The sequence below is a fragment of the Bufo gargarizans genome, chromosome 9 (genome assembly GCF_014858855.1).
Source record: "Bufo gargarizans isolate SCDJY-AF-19 chromosome 9, ASM1485885v1, whole genome shotgun sequence".
NCBI lineage: Eukaryota > Metazoa > Chordata > Amphibia > Anura > Bufonidae > Bufo > Bufo gargarizans.
This window is the reverse complement of record NC_058088.1, coordinates 84,948,708-84,960,925: the sequence shown is the minus strand read 5'-3', so window position 1 is coordinate 84,960,925 and position 12,218 is coordinate 84,948,708. Positions and strand designations below refer to the sequence as shown.

The 12,218-nt window shown below is 40.5% G+C and overlaps 1 protein-coding gene across 1 annotated transcript in view; it reads right to left on the bottom strand.

Annotated features, from left to right (window-relative positions):
• Positions 1-12,218, bottom strand: part of CHRDL1 (chordin like 1) — a 98,181-nt gene that overhangs the window by 58,370 nt on the left and 27,593 nt on the right.

The following is a 12,218-nucleotide window of genomic DNA, read 5'->3' as shown; positions in this document are numbered from 1 at the left end:
AAAGAAGCAGCAACATTTGCCATGAATGACTTTTTTAGAAATAAGACACAAGAAAATAGAAAAGCCATTCAGAATGCAAGTCAGACATATTCAAACTTTTGTTGGATAAGGCCCAGCAGAGGGTCAAAAATATTTCACTGAATCGGGTCGTCCGGGAAAACTATTGTCGAGGGTGATTTCCAATCAGGAACAAAAAAAGACAGATAGATGACATCCGTTCATAGCTATGGTAGAATTGTTAGTGATCAAGAAGGTATAAAGGGTATTTTTTTTTAAGCATTTTGTTGATTTTTATAAGGCAAATATTAATATTACAGATGAAATGATGGACTCCTATCTGGATGCCATTTCCTTTCTAGTCCTTACAGACACTCAAAGGTAATAGCTTGAGGCAGATTTTTCTTTACAGGAACTAGAGGCTTCAATTAAAGCATGCTCTGGTAACTCCTCCCCTGGGTCAGATGGATTTCCATATGGATTCTCCTGCAAATACAGAGAGGTTATCCTCCCTAGTCTCTTGGCGGTATTTGCTGACTCATTGGTAGATGGATCTTACCCCTAGCCTTGGCTGTTAGGCAGGATTCTAAGATTGAAGGGTTTGGAACATTGGGGTGGACGATCGTATTTCCTTATATGCAGACGATGTTTTATTCATTATGGATCATACTAGTAAAACGCTTCCAAGACTCATCCGAATAGTTAACTCTTTTGGCAAAGTTTCAGGCCTAGATATAAATTGGTCAAAAATCACTCTTATGCCAGTGGATGCTTTTGTCCTCTCTGGTGAGGGAACTTTGATTCCTTTCAATACTTGGGTATGATTATATCCCCTAAGATTGTAGATTTTCTTCAACTTAATCTGATTCCATTGTTAACTAAACTGAGATAAAAAATTGGGATATGGCTTCGACTTCCCTTATTCAGAGCTGACAGAGTATCCCTGGTGAAGATGGTGATTTTACCCCAACTCATCTATATCCTTAGGAATTCACCCATATGAATAAACCATACATTTTTTAAACTCATCGAGAAAATAATTAATGATCTGTTGTGGGGAAGAAAGCGGGTAAGGCTTAAATTGGAATATCTATACAAGCCGTTGGAGCAGGGAGGATTGAATTTTCCCTACTTCAAAGGTTATTTTATAGCCGGGCAGCTATATATCGTGAATGGGAGAAAAGTGTATTGTGTACCACTTTGGTGAGGAGATCTTTGTATAACAATATATTCACACTATTGGAATCTGGGCAATTGATTAATACTCAACAGGCTACAAAGTTACTATCCAAGTCATGGGACACTATTAGAAGGTGGCTGAGAATAAAAGGATTTCTCCAGTGTATTCCTCTCTGGCATAATTTCCAATTACAAGCCTTAGATAAATTAGCTGGGGACCAGTTTTGGCAAAAAAATTATATTATATATGTTACACGGTTAGTGATGAATGGAGAGATATGAGATACTTCCATTCTCGGTGTTAACACAATGGGAGTGTCACAGCCACTATCTCTGGCTGTGACCTTCCGTCCTTGCTCGTTCGGCGCTCCTCGCTGCAGTTTCATTTCTGTGTGTTCTTTGTGATTCTTTATGGGTTAACTCCCCTGTGTTCCTATCTGGCGTTAATCCTGTCTGCTCCATGGGTGTGGCCTCTCTGCTGCACCCATGGAACCTGTATATAAGGCTGAGGTTTCCTCAGTTCTGGGTCAGCTCTCCTGGTGTGTGTTGTCTTGTCCTGCTCCTAGTTTGTACTCGCTCTCCCATGCTGCTGACCCATGAGATCCATGTCTGTCTGTGCTCTGTGGGTTTCCTACTTGTTCATTGCCGTCCTCTTTCCTGTGTTTCTGTTATCTGTTCTGCCAGTTATGTTTGAGTCACCTTGTGTGTATTCATATGTCTCTGTTCAGCAAGCCCTTGCTGCAGCGTGCCTTGCTGCAGAGTGCTATGGGCAAGGCCACGCAGTATACCACTGGTGGAGCTAGTCCTTCTCTGCTCATTGCCACTCCTGTTTCCTTGCAACTTTAGTTGCCTGCTTGTATTTGCCTGTTTGTTATGTTTGCCTATGTACCGTCGGTACCTTCTGGTACCTGTTGTCCGTTTGCTCCTGTTGTCACTGTCTAGTTTACGCTCCAGAGTGGACCCTGGCAACTCCCTGCAGCAAAGCATAACCCTACCATCTGGGGCCCTAGTAAATACCAGGAGTTGCTTAGTCACGCCCCTCTGGAGTATTACTAGACAGTGGTGCAATTTAGATCAAAGGGTTAAGATTGCACAATTGTATAAATTACTACTTAAGGCACTATTTATTAAAACACAATCACCCGGACAAAGGGCCTGGGGAGTTGATTGCTCAAGGATTCAAGTAGAGGGTTGGGGAATATATTTATCAATTTAAGTTTAATTTCTCAGTTTTAATCACGTATTGGTACAATTTAATATTTTGCATAGATTGTATGTTAGGCCATTATGGCTATATAAACACGGTTTAAGAGATTGTTGTCCACTGTGTGATTTACCTGGGGCTGATCACCTACATATGCTTTGGTCCTGCCCAGAACTTAAACAATACTGGTCTGCGATTTATAACTTTGTTACCCATATGCTGGATATTGAGTGATCTTTCTAAGGTAAATTGTGATAAATACAAAAAGATTCTTTTTAGAAGAATACTGTTTTTGGCGAGACTCTTGATTACTCGAGTCTGGTTCTCACAGAATGTTCCAAATTTGAACGCATGGATAAATTTGGTCAATAGAGTTCAAAATTATGAAAATTCTATATAAGCAAAGAAACAGTCAGGAAAAAATGGTTTAAGATATGGGATGCTTGGAGGTTTTAACTTCCTCACCTCCATTTTTTATCTTTTAACGCTCCATGTTTTCTTTTTCCCATCTTCTTCCATAGCCCTCTTTTCCTCCTCTCTCGTTATTAGGATTATAGAGGGATTTGAGATGCATCGAAAGGGTAGGGAGGGGTGGGTAATGGGTGGTTAAGGGGAAGTTAAAATAATATTAATTCTGAACTGTAATTTAGTATGAAGAAGAAAAAAAAAGAAAAGGAAAAAAAGAAAGTTTTTTGGGGGAATTATCTACTCCAGAACTGAATTACAACTTGTTGAGAAGAAGAAGAAAAAAAGAGAGATATCTGTCCAATATGGCTGCCCCAGGGAAGTTTATTAACAAAAAATGACATAAAAAACAACTAGTTATTGATGGCCTATCCTGAGTATAGGCCATCAATTTTAAACTCTTGGACAATACATTTAACTATGTGTTTGCAGGTGATACCAAATGATCTAATGTTCTGCAAAAGATATGTCAATGCTACACTAGGTCCTGGATAAATTGGAAAAATGGGCAGCTAAAGAAGAAGAAGAGGTTCAGTGAGGAAATAAGGATCAGAATAAGCAAAGATCATTGCATACAAATAGCTCAAATTGTGTGAATATATGCTGCTTTTTATAAGGGTGAATTCCAGGGGTAAGGGTTCTAAAGTGATGGAAAGATGTGGTAAAAATAAGCTAGAAAACAAAAACTGTGGAGGGCATTCCTAAACGTATGTAGGGAATGTGGCATAAAAATTAGCTGTTTAGTAGGAGTAAAGATAAGGAGATGAAAAGAAGGAGAAATAGAAGAGAAGAACAAGAGAGGAAACAAAATAGGGTTTCATTAGTCAATCAAGACCCCATCAGGTTAGAAGATAAGAACATGAAAGTTTTAAGAAGTAGGTAGTCATAAAGAGTCATATAGATGGAGTACCTTTAATAAAGTTAACCATTTAAGCTTCGATCATTTGTATTCTACACCCATTATGGCATGATTTGAACATTCTATGGCAGTATAACCTTAGACCTAGACATGGACCTAGACATGCCTCTAAAACACACTTGAAGGCATTTTGCCCAGTTGACGGACTTTAAAAGGGGTCACTTCATTAGACTGAGAGAAGCAGGATGGTCGTTTTGATGTTATCTAGGCTGTTCTGACCTAGCTGTTAGGAGGTGTTGGAAACAGTGTCTCTGGACAGCTCAGACAGACCGCCAGCAGTGAGGATTGTTTGATCCACCAACAAGCGCAAACAGCTTGTACTGTTTCATCGTCCACTATTTAAACACAGGTGGCACCTTCTTTACACACCAGACACTTTACAGAAGCCAACTTGGTGTCATTAAGTGTCCTGCCATTGGTAGTCAGCCACCATCACCTTAGTTTTCAGTGGTTTCGCAAATGAGAAACTTGGACTGCTACGGACTGGAACCATATCAACTTTACCAACAAATCCAGGTTCTATTTGTGATCTGACGATAGTCAGGTTTTAGTATGGAGACCTTATGGTGAGCTCTTCAATTCTGCCTTTGCTGTGGAGCAACCTCCTGCCCCAACTGCTGGTGTGACGATCTGGTAAGCCAACGCATACGACAGTCGGTCATCCCTGGTGGTAATATGAGGGGTACTAATAGCTCAGCAGGATAATTTTGTCCATACACAGCAAGGCTTTCACAGGAGAATCCCCATCAGAATGCAACACTTACTTGGCCTGCTTGATTGTTAGATTTATCGACAATTGAGCATTTATGGGATCAGCTGAGACACCAGCTTTGGCAACCTACAAGTATGCAGAATCTACAGACCCAGCTACAATATCTGTGGACAAATGATACCTGTATGCCTCCATGCATCTCATCTTGTATATACATTGCCTGTCCAAAAGAAAAGTCGCCACCTGGATTTAACTAAACAAATAGTTATGAGCCTCCTATTGGATAATTATTGCATGGTCGATTATCTTTCAGCTGGCAATAAGTTATTTAACCCCAACTGGTGCAATGAGTTGCTTCTCATTTCTTAAACAACCATGTCGAAAGACACATCTCGTGGTCGTGGAAAAGATGTTAGTCTGTTTGAGAAGAGTCAAATCATTGGCATGCATCAAGCAGAGAAAACATCTAAGGAGATTGCAGAAACTACTAAAATTGGGTTAAGAACTGTCCAACGCATTATTAAAAACTGGAAGGATAGTGGGGATGCATCGTATTTGAGGAAGAAATGTGGCGGAAAAAAAATCCTAAATGATCGTGATCGGCAATCACTTAAACGTTTAGTGAAATCAAATCGAAGAACAAAAGTAGAACTCAGGGCTATGTTTAATAGTAAATGTAAGAGCATTTCCACTTGCACAATGCGAAGGGAATGCAAAGGATTGGGACTGAACAGCTGTGTAGCCGTAAGAAAACCACTAATCAGTGAGGCAAACCAGAAAAAAAGGCTTCAATTTGCTAGGGAGCATAAAGATTGGACTCTGGATCAATGGAAGCAGGTAATGTGGTCTGATGAGTCCAGATTTACCCTGTTCCAGAGTGATGGGCGCATCAGGGTAAGAAGAGAGGCAGATGAAGTGATGCACCCATCATGCCTAGTACCCACTGTACAAGCCTGTGGGGGCAGTGCTATGATCTGGGGTTGCTGCAGTTGGTCAGGTCTAGGTTCAGCAACAGTATGTGCTCCAAGAATGAGGTCAGATGACTACCTGAACATACTGAATGACCAGGTTATTCCATCAATGGATTTTTTCTTCCCTGATGGCACGGGCATATTCTAAGATGACAATGCCAGGATTCATCGGGCTCAAATTGTGAAAGAGTGATTCAGCGAGCATGAGACATCATTTTCACACATGGATTGGCCACCACAGAGTCCAGACCTTAACCCCATTGAGAATCTTTGGGTGCTTAAGAAGCCTTTGTGCAGCAGTCAGACTCTACCATCATCAATGCAAGATCTTAGTGAAAAATGAATGCAACAATGGATGGAAATAAATCTTGTGACATTGCAGAAGCTTATCGAAATAATGTCACAGCGAATGCGTGCCTTAATGAAAGCTAAAGGCTTTTTTTGGTGGCGACTTTTTTTTGACAGGCAGTGTAGAATCTTGATTATTTCACATATACAAATGCATATATCTACACAGCTTCCATTTATCTCTATGAATAAGCTTATTCAATTCCTAGGAAGGAAAATCACATATGAGGTGATTTATGGACAAGTTTACTAGGATAAGAAGGAAGTATAAACCTCCTAAAGACTCTTGTAATCCTACTGTTAATGATGCTGACCTTTACAAGTGCCATGTTTCGGTACTTGAAGCTGTAAATGAAACCCTCTTCCTTCATTAAATTAGGCAGGTGCTTCATGATCCAGCATTACCATTTGTGCAATCCAAATAGGCTTTATATTCCTGTACCTAAAATTAGCTATGTACTAATGGAAATGTTTTATGTAAAACATGGATCAAGTACTACCCTGCAGCACCTAAATTCATTTTGATTTATTCTATTGTTGAGCTAAGCAAAGCATTCGAAGCTGAATTCGGTCTGAAGTTTAGGAAACAGATCTGAATTTTCTCGCACTTCGAGGTAACGAATCAGGTTTTCCTAAAATGGCAGCTGCACATGTTACAAAGTGAAAGTAAGAAGCCTGGGAATGCGAGATCACCCATAATGCCATGCAGCCAGCCAATCCGAAGATAGCCATCCCCTGTGATGTCACTGCCCTATAAAACCCTCATCCTGCACGGTCTCTGCCATTGTCATGTAAGCTGAGCACACAGAGATATGGCAAGCGCTCATGCGCTAGGGACAGTGTTGCTGAAAATGATTAATAGAAGAATATTGGAGAGGGAGAATGCAGGGAGACTGCAGTGAAAATGCAGGGAGAGTGCAGGGAGACTGCAGGGAAAATACAGAGAGACTGCAGGGAGACTTATTCTGCATCAGTTTTATTTATTTATTCCTATATTTACTTATTTCTACATCAGTCGTAAACTAAAATATGTAATTAAATACCAATAAAATGAAAGCCTTTATTATTCCAGTGCCAGTGTGCCAACCAATACCATCCAGTCTACATCCCTTAGGGGGGTCAGGTCTTAATGATGACCATTCTCATCTTTTGCTGGCTTTACTTTCTTCCAAATCATCCTTCAAAATCTCCATGTCCTAAAAAGTCAGCAATATGCAGAGAGAGGAGGAGCTGGATGTCCCTGATGACATATTCTCATTGATTTTAGATGATGTGGAAAAGGAGGAAAAGCAGATGACAGAAGAAGGGCTTCCACCTGTAGGGCAGGAGAGCACTGGGGTTGGAGAAGTGGATACACCCCATGTTTAAAGGTGTATTAAAGATGCAGCACGGCCATTAATAATAAAGACCGAAAGGCAGCTGCAGGCTAATTGGCCACACGGTTCTTCACTGCAGCCTGGACGCAACCCGCCCACAGCACGGCCACTCCGTGTGGACGTATCCTAAGGCAGAGTGGCCTAGGTATACCTGATTTATAGCAATTCGTGACAAATGAATTAGTAACGAATCAAATTTCTTGTCGAACTTCGGCAAAGCCGAATCAAAATTTTAAAAGACTTCGCTCATCTCTAATTCTTGCTATCGCAAAGTGAATACTTTTATATAAATTGCACAGACTAATCCACAGGCAGGATGTTATAGAGCAGGAGGAGCTGAGCAGATTGATATAAATATAGTGACACATATACTTTTATTGGGAAAAGATTCCGTATAATTTGTATTTTATTAATTTAACTTTCTGATCTTTTGATGCTTAGGTGTAATGTGGGTGGTCTTTTCATTGATTGACAGCGGTATCCCTGCTCATTCTAGGCTTTGATGTCAAAGAGGAGGTCCTATTAGTAATTGACAGCCTTCCCTTTATGACTGCATACATAGATAGCTGTCAGTCACTGATAGGACCACCTCCTTGACTTCAAAGTCCAGAATGAACATTCATATAAATGAATGAATTATAAATTATGCTGAATATTTTCCCACAAAACTATTTATCAGCCTACTTAGATCCTCTTGCTCTATAACATGCTGCCTTCAATTCAGACACTATGTTCAACGCGGCATGTTCCCTTTACATTTGGAACTTATTTAGGACTGCTATGAGCTACATCATGATAGGTCAGTTAAAGGGTTGTTCACTTTGAGCAGTTCTGAAATGTTAAGCATTACAAAATTCCCATTGAAATCAACTGCCCACTCGTAATGGACATATTCTAGGTCCTCTATACAGAGAGATACTCTTTCTAACTAATATACTGTGTAAAGGTTCTGAAAAATGGCTACCTTTTATTCAGAAAATAGATTTTCTAAGCCACAAATCAATTTTAACCTCTTCCTGACTGCCATACGGCTATATACGTGGCATCTGCACATGTCCCGTGCAGCTAGCACGTGTATACACGTGGTGGCAGCACTTTAATCCCAGTGCTGATCAGCGCTGGGATTAAAGCTCCTGCTCCTGCAATCTAGCAGGAGCAGGTCGGGTCCCGGCTGACAGACAAAGTAAGGACCTTGAGGAGAAGACAGGAGCGGTTTATTACCGCTTCTGTCTTCTCCTGTGTCGGCAGGAGAGCGGTACCTGAGCACATCATGGAGGGAGCAGGAAGCAGCAGTGCAGGTTCCCCTGTTAATCCTGGCGGTCACGTGACCGCCAGGGGGTGTCTGGAGCAGAAGCAGAGCTGCAGGATCTAAAGAGACCCTGATCAGCTCTGCCTGTGTGTGTTTTCCCCTGTAACTGGGGCTCCTGTGGATGCAGTGGAAACAGTTTAAAAAAAGTTAAAGGTCTTTTAATGACCTCCTGGGGGACATATTATGTGCCAAAAAAAAATAAAGTTAATTATAAGTTAAAAATAAATAAATAAATAAATAATTAAAAAATACAAGTTAAAAAAGAAATAAATTAAAATGCAGTCGCTAACAGAAACAGTCACTATAATCGCCCTGTTCTCTCAAACCTATACATGTTATTATATGAAAACGATCGTCACAAAATAGGGAACCCATTGCAATAATTAATTTTTATGTCAGTTTTAATATTTATTAAATAAAAATCTATAATTAAAACAAAAATGTATTTTTAATAATAATTTGCGGTTTTCCTCCAAATTAAACCTAAAAAAACAAACAAACAAAAAAAATTCTAATAAAAAGTCCTAAGTGTCAAGTAAGAAAAATAGCTAAAATTATTTTCGTAGTCAAGCAAATAAAAAAGCTACGGTCACTAAACCAACATGTGCACAAAATGACAAAAAGTTGCTTGGACATTCAGGCCTTTTTGGGCCTGGTCATGAAAGGGTTAAGATACTAGTGGGCTTGCCTTATGTAAAATGAAGTAATATAATAATTTTAAAATTTGTGATAAGATTAAAACGGTTGTCCCACAAAAAATATTACTGTATCAAATTTTCAAACCAGCACCTGGATCTGCATACTTATGTAATTGCATGTAATTAATAATTTAGTATGGTCATTGAGTAATTCAATAAAATATATATCTGTATGGTGCCACCTGCTGTTTGTTACCTTCCATATTTCTCTGTCTACTTCACTAAGATGGACACACATATTCAGTTTCATTCTTCAACTGCCACCAGCTGTTTCTATTGTTAGAAGCTGTGACAGTTCTAGGGAGACAGCTGCAGCAGAAAGGGCAAGCTTGAGGACACACCTTCTGAACTGTGATAGGGACAGCGATGCAACAGGGAGAGAGCTGCAGCACAATGAATATGTCCCCTGTGAAAAGGCACACATAAAGAGAACTGAGCCCAGCAATTAAAGCAATGAATGAAGAGAGCTCTGGATCCATGTGCGGTACAGGGCTGGTTCTAGCTTTGTGAAAAAAAGAGATTGGCATGTACTATATAATGTCTGATTATCATTTTATTACCTTACTCATTGGATAACCTATATAAGGAGCATATACAGTCCTGATCAAAAGTTTAGGACCACTTGAAAAATGGCAAAAAATCATATATAGCATGGCTGGATCTTAACGTTCCAAGTAGAGCTTCAACATGCAACAAGAAGAAATGGGAGTGAGACAAAACATTTTTTGAGTATTCAATTTAATGAAAACAACGAATAAACTGAAACAGGCTGTTTTTCAGCTGATCAGAAGTTTAGGACCACACCTCCCAAAAAAAAACGAAACCCCCCCAAAACAGAAATCCAACTTCCAAACATGAACTCAGTAATGAGTAGCTCCGCCGTTATTGTTTATAACTTCAAAAATTTGTTTCGGCATGCTTGATGTAAGAGTTTCCATGAGGTGAGTGGGAACATTTCTCCAAGTGGTGAAGATGGCCTCACGAAGGCCATCTACTGTCTAGAACTGTTGTCCATTTTTGTAAACTTCCCTTGCCATCCATCGCCAAAGGTTCTCAATTGGATTTAGATCAGGGGAACACGCAGGATGGGCCAAAAGAGTGATGTTATTCTCCTGGAAGAAGTCCCTTGTCCTGTGGGCATTGTGTACTGTAGCATTGTCCTGTTGAAAAACCCAGTTGTTACCACAGAGACGAGGGCCCTCAGTCATGAGGAATGCTCTCTGCAACATCTGGACATAGCCAGCGGCCGTTTGACCCCCCTGCACTTTCTGAAGTTCCATTGTTTCACTGAAGGAAAAAGCACCCCAGACCATTATAGCGCCCCCTCTACTGTGGCACATAGAAAACATCTCAGGTGGGATCTGCTTGTCATGCCAGTAACGTTGGAAACCAACAGGACCATCAAGGTTAAATTTTTTCTCATCAGAGAATAAAACTTTCTTCCACTTTTGAATGTCCCATGTTTGGTGCTCTCTTGCAAAGTCCAAACGAGCAGTTCTGTGGCGTTCAAGGAGACGAGGTCTTTGAAGACGTTTTTTGTTTTTGAAGCCCTTCAGTCTCAGATGCCATCTGATGGTTATGGGGCTGCAGTCAGCACCAGTAAGGGCCTTAATTTGGGTCGAGGATCGCCCAGTGTCTTGACGGACAGCCAATTGGATCCTCCGGCTCAGTGCTCAATTTTTTGGGGTCTTCCACTTGACTTTTTTGTTCCATAACCCTCAGGATCATTTAAGAAATTCCAAATCACTGTCTTACTGCGTCCCACCTCAGCAGCGATGGCGCGCTGTGAGAGACCCTGCTTATGCAGTTCAACACCCCGACCACGTTCAAAAAGGGAGAGTTTTTTTGCCTTTGCCATCACAACAAGTGACTACCTGACAGAAAATGACAATGAATCCACACCTTTGCATAGATTTGGCCTTAAGGCATGAGGTCCTAAAATTTGGATCAGCTGAAAAACAGCCTGTTTCAGTTTAATCGTTATTTTCAATTAATTGAATGCTCAAAAAATGTTTTGTCTCACTCTCATTTCTTCTTGTTGCATGTTGAAGATCTACTTGGAACCTTGTTAAGATCCAACAATGTAAAATATTATTTTTTTCCATTTTTCAAGTGGTCTTAAACTTTTGATCAGGACTGCATCAGCAGGATCAACCCTATTAAATCAGGCATAATATCTGGATTGAGCTTCCCGAATAAAGCAATATCTTATATATCTTCCTTCCTCCTGAGAAAAATAACTTTTTATTAATACATAAATTAGGTCTCTTATGCACTGAGGGGCAGTCCCAAGCCTCTTGGAGTCCAGAGCTCCTTCACTCTGCACTTCGAGCCACTTACCTCGTCCCCTTGTTTGACAGAGCCAGACACCTTGTCTTGCCTGTAATCTCGCACATGCACTGTAGTTTCTCTACACCATTGGTGCATGTACAGTGCATCTGCTTCTGCTTCCCCAGCAATGAAGATGACTACTGTGCATGTGCAGATGACGTCATCCTCCATCCATACAATGCTGAGCATCTACTCTTCCAAGTGGAGGATGACGTCATGAGAGCATTCGCAACAGTCATCTGCACTGCTGGTAAAGCAGAGTCAAGGTCACTGAGCATGCACTGATCGTGTAGTCTACACTGCAGGTGCCAAATTACAGGGCCAGGCAAGAAGTCAATCAAGGGGATGAGTGGCTCCAAGTGCAGAGCAGAGGAGCTTTGGTGCTCCCAGGGGGCTTAGTTCTACCCCTTGGCACAACGAAGACCTAGTTTACATATTAATAAAAAGTTATTTTTCTCAGGAACAGAGAAATATAAAGGAGGCATCCTTTGACTCGACAGGATCAACCCTACCAGGTATTAAGCCTGCATTTAATGGGGTTGATCCTGCTGACATATGCTCTCTATTTCTGATTTTGGGAAAAAAATTACAATTGCAATTTGGAAAAGCAATTGATTAGTTTCTATTTTTCTGTCAACGTTGTTACCTTTTGTTGACCCTTTAAAGCCTATGTTCCACAGATTTCCTCTTCTACGTATACATATATTTA